The following is a 19,457-nucleotide window of genomic DNA, read 5'->3' as shown; positions in this document are numbered from 1 at the left end:
AGACTATTATAAAGGAGTTAACTTCAGAAAATCATTACCCACAAGCATTCAATGAAATATATCCACCTTTGCAAAGGCTTCATCGACTATTATCCACTTAGCTAATATGATAAGCTTCAGATAAATTAGGGAAAAGGGGAAAAAAATCAGCAAAAAGTAGACATTAATGCATTACAAAAGCACCACAAATTATCCAGTAACTAACCAAAAAACCAAACTTCAAATCTCACAACTCAATATCTTTAAGCAAAAACATATAGTATCTGTTCCAATTTGCTCATTTAGACTTCATCTCAATAATCACTACAAAGTGCAACAAATCTCATTCATGTTAATGGGAAATAAGGATAAAATACAAATAATACTATATATTCAACGGTTGTATTCATTTAAACTTACTTGATGTATAGAACTCCCAAAAGATCAAATGTGACCTGCAATCCCATAGGTACCTATACAGTCAAGAAAAATAAGTAATGTTAAGCATGCACGAGCGCTTCAGCCTTTCCCAAATGAAAACGCCAAGCAGCCATTGACCTCACAGCTCACAACTCACACACAGCATCATTCAGTTGTGCAATCTTCTCAGCCAGTTTCTTGCGTTGCTTCTGCACATTAAATATTTCGCAAGAATGTAAGTTGAAAGGAAACAACAGTATGGATGTCATTAAACTGAAGATGGAAAAACACCAACCGTGTCACTCTTCCTTAAACAAGATACTAGAGAGTGCATCTCAAAATTGAATGGGAATACATACTTATGTATTGATCTACTCACACATAAGAAGTCCGTTAGACCTCAAGATAAAAACAAGCTTTAATTTGTTTATTTTTGGTTCTAAAAAGGTTTGAAGATCTATCAACAGAAGAATATAGGTTATATCTAAAGAGCTTTCACGAGTAGAGCATCTTTTTGAATGGCAATGTCCACAATTCTTGACCTAGTTAGTGTATGGATATGAATATAAATAGACACCTGTATAAGAAATATCCATACCTCCAAGGCCTTTTCTTCATCATAGATAAATTTGGGCAGTTTTTTCATGAGATCCTTTTTGTCAGTACCAGTTAAAGCCTTGCTGATCTGTTGAATAGTGGATAGAGTACCCAGATGTCATTATATAATTATCTTCAACACTCAATGCAGCAGAAGAGAACGCAATTGCAGAAAACTTATGAGGATTTTTTTATAGATCAGCACAGTATTACATAAGAGTAAAAGACTAAGACAAACACGCATAGGAGAAAAACTGAGAAACAAATGATAATTCATCTAAAATACTTTGTCTCAATCATCACCTGAGGCGCATAAACACAACCGAGTGTGCCAACAATTAGCAAATATTTTCCTAATTCAAAGGCAATGCAGTAAATTTAAAGCAAAATTCAGGACACCGCGGTGAAAAACGGCGTCGTGGCGCCAATCGCCTGATTGAAGCTCACGGGCAAGTACTTGAGCGAGATGTTGCCGCTGACAACGGAAGCGCAGAAAATCAAGCTGAGTAATAAGCAAGACTCACTAAGATTCGAGTAAAATTCATCACACAGCTATACACATTATACAATAACAGAGTAAAATTTGAAACAAATTCAAGCAAATTTGAAATTCTAATTCCAAAAACTTAAGAAAAAGCCTACTGTAATTCTAATTCTGAAAGAGAGGGCTTACCGTGTGTGGGCGGTGTGCGTGAGTTGCCAGTGGACAGACGGACGACGGTCTGAAAAGGAAGCGGCGCGGCAGATCGTGGAGGCGCGCGAAGACTGGAGTCTGGAAAACCCTAGCCCATCTTTCTGACCTGTTTCTTCTCTTCATCACAACTAGGGTTTGAAAACCACAAATCCCAAATATGAAAATCCATGAATTAATCCCAAATTTGCAAATTTATAACATATAAAAATTAGAAGAACAATATTAGAGAAGAGAAATGACATAGCGGGATTAAAAGTCAAGCAATAGAAACCATGGCCACAAATCTAGGATTTGGCGTCAATATTCCAGGAGCAGGCGGTACAAGTCAGAGCGAGGCCGACTGAGGTGGAGCGAGGCAGAGCTTGCTGGCAGGGTGGACGGAGGCTCACAAAGGAGGCGTGAACGGAGGCAGACCGGAGGCACGGCGGACTTGGGGAAAGCAGACGGAGGCGCAGAAGACCAGGGGCACGACAGACTGGAGTAGTGGAGTGGCGGACAAGAGAGAAAGAAAGTGTTAGGGTTTGGTTGGGTGGGGAATTATACGCTGATTTTGGGGCAGACGGAGGCAGACCGAGGGCGCGATGGACTGGGAGAGCTGGATGAAGGCGCGGTAGATCGGGGGGCGCGGCGGACTCGGGGAAGGCGCGGCGGACTCGGATTTGGGGGGAGGCGAACTAGAGAGAGAAGTGTTAGGGCTGATAATATTTTCAAATTTTAGGAACGGAAATCTTTTTCTTTTTTCTTTTGTTTAATTTTTATTATTCAATTTTGGGTATTTAGGTTTCTAATAATATTTTCAGATTTTATTTAAGTGTTATTTAATAAAAAAAAATGTTATGAGTTTTTTTTATTTCTCAAAGTCTATATTTAGGAATAAATTAACATTTTAGGATAAACAATTTATTTGTTATTTTTTAATATAATATAATATTATTTTAAAAAAATTAACAAAAAAAATTATACATAACAGTTTTTAGAGACGCTCATACATAACGGTTCAAAAACCGGTGTAAATAACTCTTATACATAACGGTTCTTTAACGTTATAAATAACTGTTATAAAAGATGGTCATAGATAACGGTGGCTTAACGGTTTTGTAATACCGTTATGTATGCAATTAATAGATAACGCAAAAACATAACACATTTGTGCAAACCGTTATCTATGCATTTAGACAACACTACATAGATAACGGATTTTCGCAAAACCGTTATCTATTCGTAAAAGTGCGCTCATACATAACGGTTTTTGAAAAAAAATCGTTATCTATTCACTGTTATGTATGTAAACTTTTGTAGTAGTGTACTTTGATTGCGTGACTTCCTTTTAACGTTGGAGTTTCAGTCCGAGGAAGAATGTCAACTGATACTTTACTGTAGTATCAGTCCGCTGATTCCACGTAGCCAGCATTAGATGAATCAGTCATAATTGATTCTTCAGTTAAGAAACTCGTTCTTGTCAAATATCAGTATTTGACTTCTACCTTTAATTGCGAACATCAGTCGAGTTCTTCAATCTTTAGTCTTCAGTCATTCGTTCTTCATTCTTCATTCCTCCAGTCTTCAGTCTTCAGTCTTCAGAACACTAGCTAAACTAGTAAAAGAACTCCAACACTTGAGTTCACAAAGTTCTAGTCTATTACAAAGAAACCTTAAGGATTTTGGTATCATCAAAACTAGGGCTAGGATATTTCATTAGGTTCCCAACACTGGAGGTTCAGTCCGAGGAAGAATGTTAACTGATACTTGACTTTAGAATCAGTCTGCTGAATCCATGTGGCATGCATTAATGAATCAGTCATAACTGATTCTTCAGTTGAGAAACTCGTTTAGTCAAATATCAGTACTTGACTCTGCCTTTAATCGCGAACATCAGTCGAGTTCTTCAGTCTTTAGTTCTTCGTTCTTCATTCTTCATTCTTCATTTCTCCGGTCTTCAGTCTTCAGTCTTCAGAACACTAACTGAACTAGAAGATGAACTCCAACACTTGAGTTCGAAAGGTTCTAGTCTATTACAAGGAAAACCTAAGGATTTTGGTATCATTAAAACAAGGGCTAGGATATTTCATTAAGTTCCCAACAAGAAATTTGCACACTTGGATGTCCCTTTGGGAGCATAATATTATTCATAATTAATTCATACTTAGCTTTTCATTTTCTTGTGATTTTTGAGTTTTAACGATAATTAGCTCAAGTTCCCATAGCCTTCAAGTTTCAACATTGTTTGTGCAATTGTTTGTAAGGTGTGGATCACTCACATATTCTAACATGGCATTTATTTATACTCTAATAGATCATATTAAACGGCACCGGCCCCTAACAAAGCCAGAGTGACAGCTTGGAGAAGCATTTGTAACAGGCTGCCAACATGCGAAAACCTTCTCAAAAGGAATGTCCTCATCCCAGCCGAAGAACAGTGGTGCAATGCGTGTGTGTGGAGGGAGGAAACAACTGAACATTCTTTTCTCCATTGTCCGAAAGTCGACCGCGTGTGGGACAAAATCAATCAATGGATCGGAATGAAAACGGCTAAACCACAAAAAGTCGAACATCATTTCATGTCTTTCATTGGAGGAGGAAGAGGTAAGAGAAACAAGAACTTCCTTAAAGCTCTTTGGATCGGGACTGTTTGGCTGATCTGGAAGTATAGGAATGAGAGTAGGTTTGAGAACAAGAATTGGGAGGTGTCCAATCTTGTTAATGAGGTCAAAGGGAGGCTTTGGAGCTGGAACAAAATCTTCCATGTGGTCGAGTCCAATGTTCCTTTTACCTTGTGGTGCTCTAACGAGTACGCACCACTTGTATGATGTTTTTGGTACTCCTGGTACCGCCCCAGTATTTTAATAGATTTTTAATTGATCAAAAAAAAAAAGTTTGCACCGTACGAACATACATATGAAAGACCTTCTCTTCATTTTATTTTCTATGCAAACTAAACTACAAAATTGTATTTTAAGCCTAACAATCTTAAGTACAGACTAATAAATCAATTGTATAGGTATTTTTTTACACACCCTACGTTACATAGTGAAGAAACATGTGCAAATGTATCACATAGTACTACGTACGTTTAAATCTTTTTTTCTTTTTTTCCCAAAAGATTAGAAGAAGATAATGGAGATTGAACCCTAAACCTCTCTTTTATATAAGAAGGTCTCATTAGTTATTTTGAATGTTTTTAATGAGATTTCTTTTTAGAAAAAGAGAGCGATAAAGTTTGAATCTTAAATTAGACTGCTTACAGATTGAAGTTTGTACAATCTAGATGTTTGACTGGGGAAAAATTTATCCATAAAGGAACCTATGTACAATATTTAATTGTCGCCCTTCTGTTTTTGAATAAGTTCTTTACCCTATCAAAATACATATATATCAAGAAAGTGGATAATTTTCCTCTTTTACCCCTAATTATTGCATGGAAAATGAATATTACATGCTATATCGTGTCCAAAAATAATACTCCCTCCTTCCCGGCTTTTGGTATCCAGTTGAGAACGGCACGAGTTTTAATAAAGTGATTGATGTGTTGTGAGTGGAATAAGGGTTCCACATTTTATGTGAGAGTTAAAATAATTAAAGTGAAATAAGGGCCCCACTTACTTTTACCAAAAATAGAAATGAATACTAAAATGTGGGACGACCAAAAAAGGAAAGTTGGATACTAAAAGTTGGGACGGAGGGAGTAAATGAAATGAATTAGCGGTCAAAGTAGCAATGAATGGCGGACCTGGCGGTTGGTTGAAAAAAGGTCAAATTAGCAACCAATGGCGGTTAAGTTGGTTGAAAAATAAAAAATCTTAGGCGAGGCTGCTGTTCTTTTTCAAGCAAAACACTCAAATTTCGTTGAAATTAAATAAAGTCAATAGTTTTGGTGGCGCCGCAGCCCACTATAATTCTGTGCATATTTACCATATGTGAATTTTCCACTTTCCGATTCAAACGTCAACTCACCAATTTACTATTTATTTTTTAATAATACTATTTGAACAAAATTTATTTGAACAAAATATAGTTAAATATTTAAAAAAATAAATTTATTTAAATCTTTTTGTTCAAAATAAAAAATAATTTAGTTAGTTTTATTATTTTCTTCATGTTGTAGTTTTTTTGTAATTTTTCAATAAATTTTTTAATTTTTATTATTTTTAAAGTACAAAAACTACAATAATAATAATAATAATAATAATAATAATAATAATTGAAAAGGATTAATAAAAAATTATGAAAAAATTACAGCATGGAGAAAACAATAAAATAAACTAATTTATTTTTTTATTTTAAATGAAAATATTTAAATAAATTTATTTCTAAAATATTTAATCATATTTTGTCCGGACAAATTTTGTCCGCACAAATTTTGTCCAAATAGCACTACTCTTTATTTTTTGTTTCTTAATTAGCACTAATACCTCAAGGTCATGTATAGAGAATCGATACGGAAACATTTATCTGAACATCGTTTAGGTGTAGTTGATGTTACTAATTTTTTTCTTATGCTTCAGAAATAATGACACCACAAATTATATAAAAATATAATTTTATTTGTTTTTTTTATACTTTAATAGGAATAAATTTAATAAATTATGCTTTAATTCTTATAAGATTTATAAAATTTGATAATCATAATCATGAATTCTAAATTACAAGAGCAAAAAAAAAAAAATGATACGATGCTCATAATATACTCTTAAATGATACGACTATCAATAATTTACATATGATCTATCTTTCTTTTGGATGATCTAGACACACTGTATTTCAAAACTTTATTAAACAGAATGCGATATATTATAAAAAATGTACCACATCAAGGAAGAAAAAGATTATAAAAATTTGTGTTTAAAATAGGAAATTAGAAACTCAGAATTTTATAAAAAAAATAACTCCAATCAATGAAGCTGAGACCCTTCATCTCTTCTTCATCCTATCTAACTTGCTTGGAGCTTTGGGTGACAGTGGCCGTGGCCGCGTTGTCGTCAACACCGGCCTCAAAAGGCGATTATACCCCTCGAAAAGGGCTATGGGGTTGTTCTAGGACTTGGACAAGAAGGTAATTTCAACCATTTACTTGTCATCATATTGTTCTGATCGTTTTCATTGAATGCATGATATGCGCTGATAATATTAAATATAATGTGAAATATAGAACTTCAAATTTTGGCCAAGAAAGTTTTGGTCGACAAATATTGGATTATCTTTCACAACTTCATTTTATTTGCTACAAAAATCTTCAAATGGTGGACCAAGATTAGATTTCCAAGACTGGGACAATTTCGTCATTGTGTGTTGCCGCAAATTAAGATTATTCAAATTTTTGGTCAAAATTTTGGCGTATCAAGCATGGATTTTGCATTTATGTCTATTTGTGTAAAGATGATAAATCGTACTACATCTAGCTAGCTATCTACTATACTCCCTCCGATTTTTATTAAGTGTCCCCAGCCGTCAAAATACACATACCAATAAAATAAGATATTTTACATTTGTAACCTTAGTAATTATCATAATAAATACATATATACAACTAATTATTATATTCATACAAGTATTAAATAAGGATATAATAGGAAAATTGTCATAAATATACTCTCAAATTTTGAAATGGGACACTTATTAAGAAACAAAAAAATGAGCTGAATGGGACACTTATAAAAAAACGGAGGGAGTATATCTTAATTTCAATTGTTGACGGAGCTCGGAATTTAGTTCGGGGGCTAAATTCAAAATATTTTTTTGAAGCATTTAGTATATTTTAAGTATTTTTTTTATTAAAAGACAAGCATAAGAGTAATAATAAAGAACAATATTTTCATGAATTATATAATTTCAATACATTACAAATTCTTTTGGGGCATTCCTAATATTTTAGGCATTTTTTTTTATTAAAATACAAGCATAATAGTAATAATAACGAACAATATTTTCATGGATTATATAATTTCAATACATTATAAACTAGTTTCAATACACTCTAATTTTTTTTGGGGGCATTCCGTACATTTTAGGTATTTATTTATTAAAAGACAAGTATAATAGTAATAATAAAGAACAACATTTTCATAGTTTCTATAATTTCAATACATTAGAAACTAGTTTCAATACATTACAAATTTTTTAGGGCATTCCGTACATTTTACTATTTTAGGCATTTTTATTAAAAGACAAGCACAATGATAATAATAACGAACATATATTATATAATTTTAAATAACACAATTAACCTTAAATTAAATACATATTAGAGAATATATATAACAAGCAAATCAATTTATGTAAAAAAAATTATTTTATAATTAAAAATAGATATATATATATATATATATATATATATATATTTTTTAAAATTTTAAAAAAAATCTCAAATTTTGGGAGGGGCTTAGAGGCCCCTGGCTCCGCCCCTTATTTCAATCACTTGATTAAAATACACATGTCATGAGAAATATAACGTGGTTGGGTTTTCAACTCTTTTGCTCATCACATCTTTCTGTAAAATATACAGCGATGCGAGTGAATTTAAATTCAATCGTTTATTGATTAATGATAGCAATTGAATATATAACTGTAGGAAAATTGCAAGCAATTGTTATTTTCAAGAGCTTGTCTGGTAACAACGAGGATTTGGTCGAGATTATAAAAGTTAGATTTTGGTTTTGGATTTCTAATATTTCTCTTAGTATTTCTTGTTATCGTTTGGACGACTGGATTTGCAATTCTTCTGCTTGCCTAGACGTGATAGGATAGTGTGCTTCCTTTTGTTTGTCTTTTATCCTCGTGTATCGTTGATGGGTTGTACCCTCACGTGATTTAATGAATTTTATTTACACAAAAAAATAATTACAAATTAGTACATAAAATACAGATTGCACACACAAAGACAAAGATGAGGAAGAATTGGTGAAGAGGAAAATTTACTTTCGTGATTTGAATTTGTGAGTTAAATGCTTATTATGAACACAATTCGCGAACATGAAGAATTCTAATTTGCTGCAATTCGTGAAGGTAAAGAAGAAAGAAGTAATAGGGTAGGAGGGTCATCAACCACTCGTATCTGAATTATTGTTCACGAAATGAAAAATTATCAATTACAGGATAAACGTCCGATATCATGTACTCCCTCAGTCCCAGCTTTTTGTATCCATTTTTAGTTGTATTTACAACTAAAAGTGGACACAAAAAGCTGGGACGGAGGGAGTACAAAAGAGAAATAGTAATTTTACCTGGAATCGAATTGCTATGTCGGGTCATTAGGGATGTCAATCTAGCATGAAATCCGTGGGCTGACCCGATTAACCCGCCATCGGAGAGGGTTAGGGTTGAATATTTCCAACCCGATAAAAGTTATAACCTGATTAGCCCGTAGCCGAATAGTCCGACACCCGATAGGGTTGGCCCGACTAATCCGATGGGCTAGCCCGAAACCCGAATACTTAATATTGAATATTTAGATATAAAAATAAAAAAATGACAAAATATTATAAAGTCTCATCATTTCACTTTTCTGTATTTTTTAGATGTTTTGATTCTATGAATTCAAACTATTGTTGGATATTTTATTATTTTTTCGTTAACAAAGTTGAACATTTTATTGTTACCAACTTATTTTATATATTATGTAATCTTGATGTTTGTTTCAATATTTTATATTTTTGCATTTTACGCTTGCTATATAATTTATATATTTGATTTCTATGTATATTTTATACATTATACATTAGATCATTAAAAATAACAAAATAAAAATGATTATTTTATTCTTACGCATTTAAGCCGATTAGCCCGATGGGCTAGCCCAAAACCCGAACGTTTAGTGTTAGGGTTAAAAATTTATAACCCGACAAAATTCCCAGCCCGATTAATCCGTACCCGATTAACCCGAAAATCGATAGAGCTAACCCGAAATTCGATGGGCTGTCCCGATTGAAATCCCTAAGGGTCATTATGACAAATTATCAAGAATATCAAACAGTGAATTAATCTAAATAAAACAGACGTGCAAAATTTGACATCATAATATAAATCTAATTTCCACATGGACCACATCCACATCGAATCTCGAACATCCATAGCTAGCCAATGATTTTATTTAGTTTTTCCGGAAAATTACAAATTAATATCTAAACCATTGATATTTTAATTAAAAAAAAATTCTGAGCTATACATAAATTGGAGGGGAAACGTCTGAAATTATAATTATTTACAATTGAATAATTCAACCATTACAAAACAACAAAAATATCTCAAAATATAACATCTAATCCTAAAAGATTATATCGCTAGCTCGTCAAAATTTAAAACCCGTTAATGAGACATGTAATCTTTTTGGGATCAAAAATTGAATTTAATTTTGAGACTTTTTTTTGTTAATTTAATTTACTGCTAAAACAAAAATGGGCACAATTCTAATTGTAAAGTGATTAATATTTGAAAGTAAGAATTTTAATTTCAAATTCTCAACAAAAAAAGAGAAGAATTTTAATTTCAAGACGCTTTGTCAATAAATCACAAATTAATGTTACTTTTTTTTTTTATCAGACAAGAGAAAGCTTTTAACAAATTAATGTTACTATCTTTAACGTGAAGCGTGGTTTGAAAATCTCAACTTCACACTTGCTTAAAGGAATTAAAACATACCCTATAACAAATCTCAAAGTTGTGATATTATCGAAATGTTTTAAAGTTGGGTGTTGGGTCTAAATTGCAGTAAGTTCGAAATCTTGAGATTTAGTGAGTGATTATCTCTATTATTGTCTATCAATGAGGCCTTGTTTTAGTGGCAAAGTTGAGACATTCAAAGACTCTCCTTTGTGAGACGTCTTGAGTTCAATTTCATCTGCGTGCAGTGATGTTTTCCCACCGTTTGGATGGTGGTGAGGTTTCGCATGTGTGCAGGTTGCATAATTAATTATATTTAGATATCTATTGTAATTTCAAAAAAATTATCTCTATTAATTGTTAATTATAAATATTCTAGTATTCATTAAGATATTGTTATTCTATCGTTCTTATTGGCATTTTTCTTATTTTATATGTTTTTTTTTCTTATTTTACATGTTTACGTATCAAATTTCCACCTTTTTCCATCATGCCCCAAGAATAGTCGTGTAGATTATTTAACCCGACTTAACAAATAAAATGCTTCGTCAAAAATAAAATGGACTTTGATTGGTCCTGCCTGAGCTTATTTAGATAATATAATTACTAACAGAAATGTGCTATCACAATTTACATGTAAAAGTTTAACCTATCAAGTAAATTTCAACAGTGCAAATTATTTTTCATTTTGTGAGATGAAACTATTAAGATGATAACTAGCACGTACGCCTCCCGTGTCATGCACGGGGATTATTATATGTGCTGTAAATTTAATATTTTTTAAATAAATATGTAAAATTTTAAATTTATTATTTTTATTAAGTAATAATGATATATGAAAATTTTAGATATATATATATATATATATATATAGAAGAGATCAAAAGAGAATGCAAAATGTAAAGAGAAAGAAAAAGACGGTCTGAATATATAAGTCAATAAATTTAGTGAATACATGCAACAATTTTACCGAATTTTACTAAACGGACATTTCGCCTGGGGTTCAAATCCTGAAGGTGGCGTGTTTTATGAATATATGTATATTCAAATGGTCTCTTGATTTATCCGGTAAAGTTATTGACTTATTCAGAATGAATAATATAGAATTCTCCATTGATCTTAACCCTACACACACACACACACACATATATATATATATATATATATATATATATATATATATATATAATAGTAACTCATTATACTTTATAAAACGAAACCCCTTCTCAACTTACAATACGCTCATCTAATATTTTTTAAAATTTGTACCACCCAAATTGCCACATGTTTTTCGGAGATAGAACATACAAGTACTAATTTTCTCGGTTTAGGCTTTCGGTTTGTGATATAGTACAATAAATTGAAATTAATATGATATTCATAAACTATAATGTTAGCGCTCGTTCAATCAATAGCCCATATTAATACTCCAGTTTGGATTTATTTTCCATATAGGTCAAAAACTAAAGAGATAGCCATCTAAAGTTATACGGCAAGCAGTTTAACATATTGTTGAGACTTGAGAGTAGTTTGAATAAATATTTTGATTTGATTGGTAAGTCACGAGAGGCATGACAATATATTAGAAAATGGATGTCGGGTATTAATATCCAAGTAGTTATATTGCTTAAATGCTCGTTCATTAACAACACGTGGTAGTTGGATCACTTTATTAACGCTTATCTACTCACCATCTATCTCACTTTGGATTTGTTTTTCTTTTTATTTTCTTTTCTCTTTTTGCATAAAATTGTGATTTTGCAAACCGAGTTATAATAATAATCTAAAAACCAAAGAGGTCATAGGTCGGGCTGGAAAAATATATCGAAAAAGCGATATTTATTTATATTGTATCGAAAAATATTATAAAATATTAAATTTGAAGAATATGGAACTTTTCAATAATATAAGATACTTAAGATTTTCGATAAAGTGAAAGTAATGATTTTTCAGAAATTGACTGATACAGAGGTATATAGTGAAAAATCAATCAATGCCGTAGTAAATATATATATATATATATATATATATATATATATATATACCGAAACAATATATGTACCGAATTATCAGTATATACCGCATCACCGATATATATTTGTATATCGGTACATAACTAGTTCCAGTATACCGTCGTATACCACAATTTTTGGTATATACCGATGATGTGATATCAATTATCATACCTTGTTTCGATATTTCGACATACATCGGTGATGTGGTATGTACCGGCATGTCAGTACATATCGATATACTGTATCAAAATCTATATTTTATAATATATATATATATATATATATATATATATATATATATATATATATAGGGTGTGGTTATAATGAGAACCACACTTATCGTGAGTACATAAGAACCATTAAAATCAATGCATCTGCTATATAAATTAATGCATTCGCTATTAAATTTAATGCATCCAAAAATAATAAAAATTTTGCTCCCTTCAGGATTCGAACCCAGGATCTGCATTCATCCACCAAGATGATGCATCCACCGTAGATCTTGATGATCGAATGGCTTAAAATGGTTATCCGTTCTAATTTTATTTAGTGGTTCTTATTTGAACCTCTCCATATATATATATATATATATATATATATATATATATATATAGAGAGAGAGAGAGAGAGAAAATATGCACTCATATAAACATATTGAGCAATGAAACTCAATTTTTGGCCACCTATCTGAAAAACACAAATTATAGCTATTGTTTACAATTTCGGTCCAAAATACCCTTCCCCGCACCCCTTCTCTACCTCGCTCACTGCCTTGCGCCCTTATCTGGCGCCCTTTCTCTTGGCACAAATTGCCATAATTGTGCGAAGTGTACGTAATGAATTGAACAATTGGCACGAATTTACCCATTTGTACCAACTTAACCATCATTCAATCTTCAGTCACACTTGACACAAATGGTTATAATAGTTCCAAGTGTACGTAATGAATGACACAATTGACACGAATTTATCCATTTGTACCAACTGCCACGTCGCCCCGCTGCCGCTGGCAAGCCAGCGGCCGCACCTTCTCTTCCCCGCCCACTCTCGTTCAAGTTGCGTTGTTCCGCAGCCGCTGGAAAGTCAGTGGTCACGCCCTCTTGCACAAATGAGCATAATTGTGCCAACTGTACCTAATGATTGACACGAATTTATCTATTTGTACCAATTGTACCATCATTCAATCTTCAGTCACATTTGACATAAATGGCCAAAATAATTCCAAGTGTACCTTACTCTCGCGCAAATGGATCAAATCTTTATTTAAATCTAAGTAAATTTATGATTTTCTCATTTAATATTCTTTTAAATTTTGGTTTAAGCATTTAAATAGATTAGGGCGTTATAGAAAATTTTAGGACTAATTGCCTGTAAATCAATAACGTTTTTCAGAATTTGGTTATTGCACTAGATCTGAAAAAGTGACTTTTAAATCCATAACGTTTAATTTTCATCTCAAATTTATTCCGTGATCGGTTTTTCCTTGCGCCAGCGCCGAAAATGATACGGTGGCAGCCAGAATTGACACCTAGGCATATTTTTGAAATGTGAAAAAAAAAATTATAAGAAAAGGAAACCCCCCTACCCACCATCGTCTTCGCCAACCTGCCCCTGCCGCAACCACCGCCTAGGCCAACCCTTGCCGCCGCTCCTCCCGATTCAAGTGCATCGCTCCTCCCAAAATCACAGATCTGAAAATCCGAGTCCGCCGCTCCTTCCAATTCAAGGAACAATTCACAGAAACAATCCAAATCATAGAAACAATTCCTCTAAAAAACAATTCGAGTGTGCCGCTCCTCTATTTGAAGCTCTTTCTGGATAAGCTTCTCTATTTGAAGCTTTCTTGTTATGGTTGTTAATAACATGTTCGTCAAGTGATTCAGTTTGAAAAATATAAATTATTAGTAGCCACAACTTATATTTACCCACTAAAATTAATAATAATTGTATTAAATCTGTAATTAACTTTGTTTGTTATATAAAAATAATTAAGATATTTATTATTTTGAATAAAATAATTTATTTTAAAAATAAAATAATCAATATTTTGAATACAAATATAAATTTAGAAAGTTCGTATAGGCTCGTGAGCCGCTCGCGAGCCTCAAAGTATTCGGTAAGTAAAGTTCGGGATTCGATTCGATAATAAACAAACCAAACTTGAGCACACTACTATTTGGTTCGGCTCGGTTCGATTACACCCCTACTTGTTATAGCCGTGAGTTGTGAATTGAGGATCTAGGGCACGGTGGCTCTGCTGTCGTCCCGTCCAGTGCAGTCGAGGAGATTCAGAAGAAGAGAGAGCTGGGGGAGATGGTGGCGGCATGGGGCAGACGTGTTGTGGCGATGGTCGCCGTCGTCCCATCCAGAGCAGGCGAGGAGATTCGGATGAAGAGATAGATGAGGGAGATGAGGGAGGTCGTGGTGGCAGGGGTCAAATGTGTTGTGTCGGTGGTCGCCGCCGTGTGTAGAAGGCACACCAGCTGCAGGAGCCAGCGGTGGTTGCGGCAGGCAGCGGCGGCGGCAGGTGGGGTTGAGGGGAGAATAGGGTTTGGGGGAAACCGAGGAAGACGTTGGGTAGGGTTTTTTTTTCACATGTAATAAATGTGGATAAGTGTCAATTTCGGTTGTCACTGTGTCAATTTCGACTGCCATCGTGTCATTTTCGACGTCGAAAAATTGGTCGCCGGACAAATTTGAGATAAAAATGAAATATTATGGATTTAAAAGTCATTTTTTCAGATCTAATGTAATAATTAAATTCTCAAAAACGTTATGCATTTACAGACAATTAGTCCAAAATTTTATATAACGCATGATAATATCATAAATAGATTCATGATAGAGCATTAACCATCAGCCATTTTTTGATTTGTCATAGTATCAGCAGCTTGCTTACTTGTGATTACTTTGAGCAATTTTAGTGTTTAAAGTTTGTGCGAACTAAATAGCTACCTTGGTTATTCAGTTGGGCGTTAGCTTCGATATGTAATTTTTAATCCTACCTTTGGCTACGAGTTAAAGAATCAACTACATATAAAGTTATAAAAATACAAATATGTGATTGTACTTGTAGTAACATAAATGCAAATAAAATAAATACAGACATGTTAGCATTATTGGATATGTCATGTCATATAACTAAAATAAAATAATTATATGCAATTTAATAAAAATAAATGAAGAAGTCCCCAAAAGGACACCAAGCGGTGCGACCTTCTGTCTGTGAACAGTGAGGTCTCGGGTTCAAACCCCACTGCTTCCCCTCCCAAACTCCCCCAAGTCAAAAAAAAAAAAAATGAAGAAAAAAATTCACACCATCCATGTGGATGCAATCATGCCAACTCCACGCATAAAAATATAAACTCATAACACATTTATTTTATATTTATTAAATCTTATACTGAACAAATTAAACATATACTTCAAGTATTACATTTTAAAAATTAATTATCAAATTTATATTTGTTCGGTTCTTTATATATACTAGTGTACCTCCCGCGCTATGCGCGATGAATATGATTTTGGACTCGCGCAAAATTTGCATGTATGTTTTATAATGTTAATATAAATTAATAAAATTAAAATTTGATATCAAATTTATTTTTTGCAAAGTAATCTAATATTTTTATATAACCAATATAATTTAAATAAAAATATAACATATGTCTATATATAGATATTGTATCACTTATAAGCAGTTCTATAATTATACAAATTAAATCAAATTTATCATATAAAATAAGTTGTGTATGAATTTTCTATGTAATATTATGAATTTGGTGTGAAAAATAAATAATTAGCTTTTCTATTTTTTTTATAAATTAAGATTTAATAATAAAAACTGAAATACAATTCTATTCAAGTAAAATATCACTACTTTTTGAAGGAAAATATCATTGTTTACAAAATATAAATTATTTTATGTATTACAACTTTAAATTTTCATAACTTATTTATCTTAAATTTATTTTTCATATATTATATATCAAATTAAAGGTCATTTCATAAGCTTTGATTTAATATGTACATTACATATTTTATCTAACACATAATTACTTGAAAATTAAAATGAATGAATTATGTCTATATAATAAGATAAGAAATAAATAAAAGTAAATTACACACCAGATTAATTGGCGGTTTTGCATTCCAACTTCCAAGTAGTTGTCGGCAGTTTTTTTTTTAATATAATGAATATATTGAATTTGACTTTTAACTACTAGTATTTTTTTCGATTCCAATTACACCCTTGTAATTAAATTAAATTACATTTACTTTCCTTTTTCTTTTCATATATATAAAGATATTACTGACTTTGGAGACTATATATATTCTTCACAACAAATAAAAATAATTTCCTACTATTTATTGTATTGAAGAGATAAATTTTAAAAATTGCATCAATCATTAACTACTTTACCACTAAATCAATTTATGCACATTAATTTTTAATATATATTTTTTACAATATTAGATATTTATAGATATAAATAATAAAGAAATATTATGCTACATAACTTATTGTGAGTACTGCTCATGTTCAATTCTCATTAGCATTATCTTTTTTTTATATATACATTTATTTTGATTATAATAGCTCATAAATTATTATTGAGATTACTAATTTTTATAAATTATACTTCCTTTGTCCCCCAAATAACTTCCTATTTTTTTTTTCGGTCTAGCCCCAATTTTTTTTTTTTTGAACTATACTCCACCACTAATAATAGCTCATTTACCCTTATTTTTTTTTACCTTTTAACCTTTTCGTCTTAAAATTCATGCCCCTCCACTATAGAAAGTTACTATTTGGGAACTGGAGGTAGTATAAAAATTAACAATAATGCTATTTGAAAAAAATATGGTTAAATACTTTAGAAAATAAATTTATTTAAATTTTTTGGTTTAAAATAAAAAAGAATTTAGTTAGTTTTATTGTTTTTTCAACAATGTAGTTTTTTTTTTGTAATTTTTTAATAACTTTTTGAATTTTTATTATTTTTAAGTACAAAAACTACAAAAAAAAAGAAAAAAAATTAACAAAAAATGTTAAAAAATTACAAAACAACTAAATGTGGAGAAAGCAATAAAACTAACTAAATTCCTTTTAAATTTGAAAATAAATTAATTTTTAAAAATATTTAATCTTTTTTTGTCCAGATAAATTTTATCCAAATAATACTACTAAAAAATTAAAGCTCAATTTATTATTATTTTTATTTGAGGTTATATGAAAAAAATTGAGCTTTTTATGTAATTTATAAAATTAATACTAATAATTTAAAAATTATTAACTCAAAATAAATATATAAAATAAAAAATATATAACTGTATGTTATAAACTAAATGCACAAAATCTTGGATATACCTGGGGCTACCGTACAATCGGGTTGATTCGTATCCAAAATAATATTATTTATATAAATTGAGTCAGGATATGAGTTCAAATCAAAATACAAATTAAAATTTAAATAAAAATATAACGTATAATTGGTACACTCGGGTGTATCCAGAAGCATCTCAACTCGATGTGAGCAGTGTTGACATAAATTGCTCACATACTAATATTTCTCGAAATGACCAGAAATAGCAATAGAGTGGCTCTTTTTAGGTGTGATTGATAATTTTACGTTTGGTAGTATTAAAAGCAACCCACGTGCATTTTGGACGTTTGTACTTTATACGTGTAACATACAGTATTTAAAATACATTATTTATGTATGTCAGTATACATTATCTGTACAGCTACACTACACAATTCGAACCGTATATTTTTGGCAACAAACACTTTTGTCATCCACAAATTGTTGATTTTGAGATAAGGTCATTTAAACTTATTTTATTCTATAAGATAACATTTGAATAAAATAAGAGATTATGGTAAAAAAGAAATACACGAATTTTAAAAAAATTATACTCCCTCCAAGTGGATACAAAAAGCTGGGATGGAGGGAGTAATTTTTATTTGAATTTTTAATTAAATAAAAAAATACATAAATTTATATATTTATATAATTTTCATCTAAATTTGACTTTCGATGAAATTAGAGCTTTGTTGGCTTCTTAAACTTTCCAGCTTCTAAGTACTCATCATCATCAGAAGTTAGACCAACATCAGGTGAACTTTCGACTGCCAATTAAGTTTTAATTTCGCCGAAAATTAAATTCATGTGAAAATTATAATAAAAATATAAATTTATGTATTTTTTTACTTAATTGAAAGTTTAAGTGAAAATAACAATTTTTTCTAAAATTAATATATTTTTTAAACTATAACCCTATAAAATAATTTATTTCCCATCAAAATCGAACATAAGAACACAAAGCACGATAATATTGATACATTACGTTAATGCGGCTCAAGTCTAAGAATAGAACAAAGAGGGGTATAGATATAGGTTGTGTTTGCTTTTTATCCCTCTAAATGAAGAGATAATATAAGAATGTATAAATTAATAATTTTAAGTGGGGACCACATATTTTATATCTTATTTGGTTTGAATGATAATACATTTATCCTTCTATTTATATGTGATATAAAATTATACCACCTTTTATTAGGTATAAAATTATCCATTTCTCAAGGAATAAGGGGTTGTCCGAAAAATTATATCACCTACTATAATTTTTTCATATATCAAAATAAATAAAGTATAAGATGGTAAATGTAGTTTATCCATCCCTTATACCTCAAACTGAACGCATCCATAGGGCATAGAGTCAATGGTGCCGACGCGTAAATTCACTCCTATGTATTCTAGCCACTTCGAAATTTTTAATATAATTTCTTTTTCAAGTATAATTGGTTTTTAGATCTATACATACTCTGTTGTCGAAGATTATGAGCTTCCCAATCCAAATTCACTGTTGGTTGTTTTAAGAGATTGCGTAATAAATTATTTATATTTTATTTTGACCAAAATATTCGATAAATCGAATTATTTTATTTTGGTAAAAACAAACGTCTTAATCCCGATAAAATATTTGATATTGGCTAATACACTGTATTAGCTAATTTAGTATAGATCAGTCTAATGTTTGGTATTATTTAATAATAATGCGGATGATCCGATTTAATCCCACGACCCAGTATTATTAATCCAAATTTCTTAGGATTAATAATACCACCTTCCCCTAGGATTAACTTAAACCAGGAT

General features: G+C 31.1%; 1 long non-coding RNA gene across 1 annotated transcript; it reads right to left on the bottom strand.

The window, feature by feature from the left end:
• Positions 1-561: 561 nt before the first annotated feature.
• Positions 562-1,337, bottom strand: LOC131011877 (uncharacterized). Its single transcript, XR_009097131.1, has 3 exons — positions 1,300-1,337; positions 998-1,084; positions 562-608 (listed from the first exon to the last, which is right to left on the bottom strand). It is a non-coding gene; the product is annotated as an uncharacterized LOC131011877 (long non-coding RNA).
• Positions 1,338-19,457: the final 18,120 nt, after the last annotated feature.

This window comes from Salvia miltiorrhiza, chromosome 2 (assembly GCF_028751815.1).
Source record: "Salvia miltiorrhiza cultivar Shanhuang (shh) chromosome 2, IMPLAD_Smil_shh, whole genome shotgun sequence".
In the NCBI taxonomy this organism is placed as follows: Eukaryota; Viridiplantae; Streptophyta; class Magnoliopsida; order Lamiales; family Lamiaceae; genus Salvia; species Salvia miltiorrhiza.
This window is presented reverse-complemented; position numbering and strand designations above follow the sequence as displayed.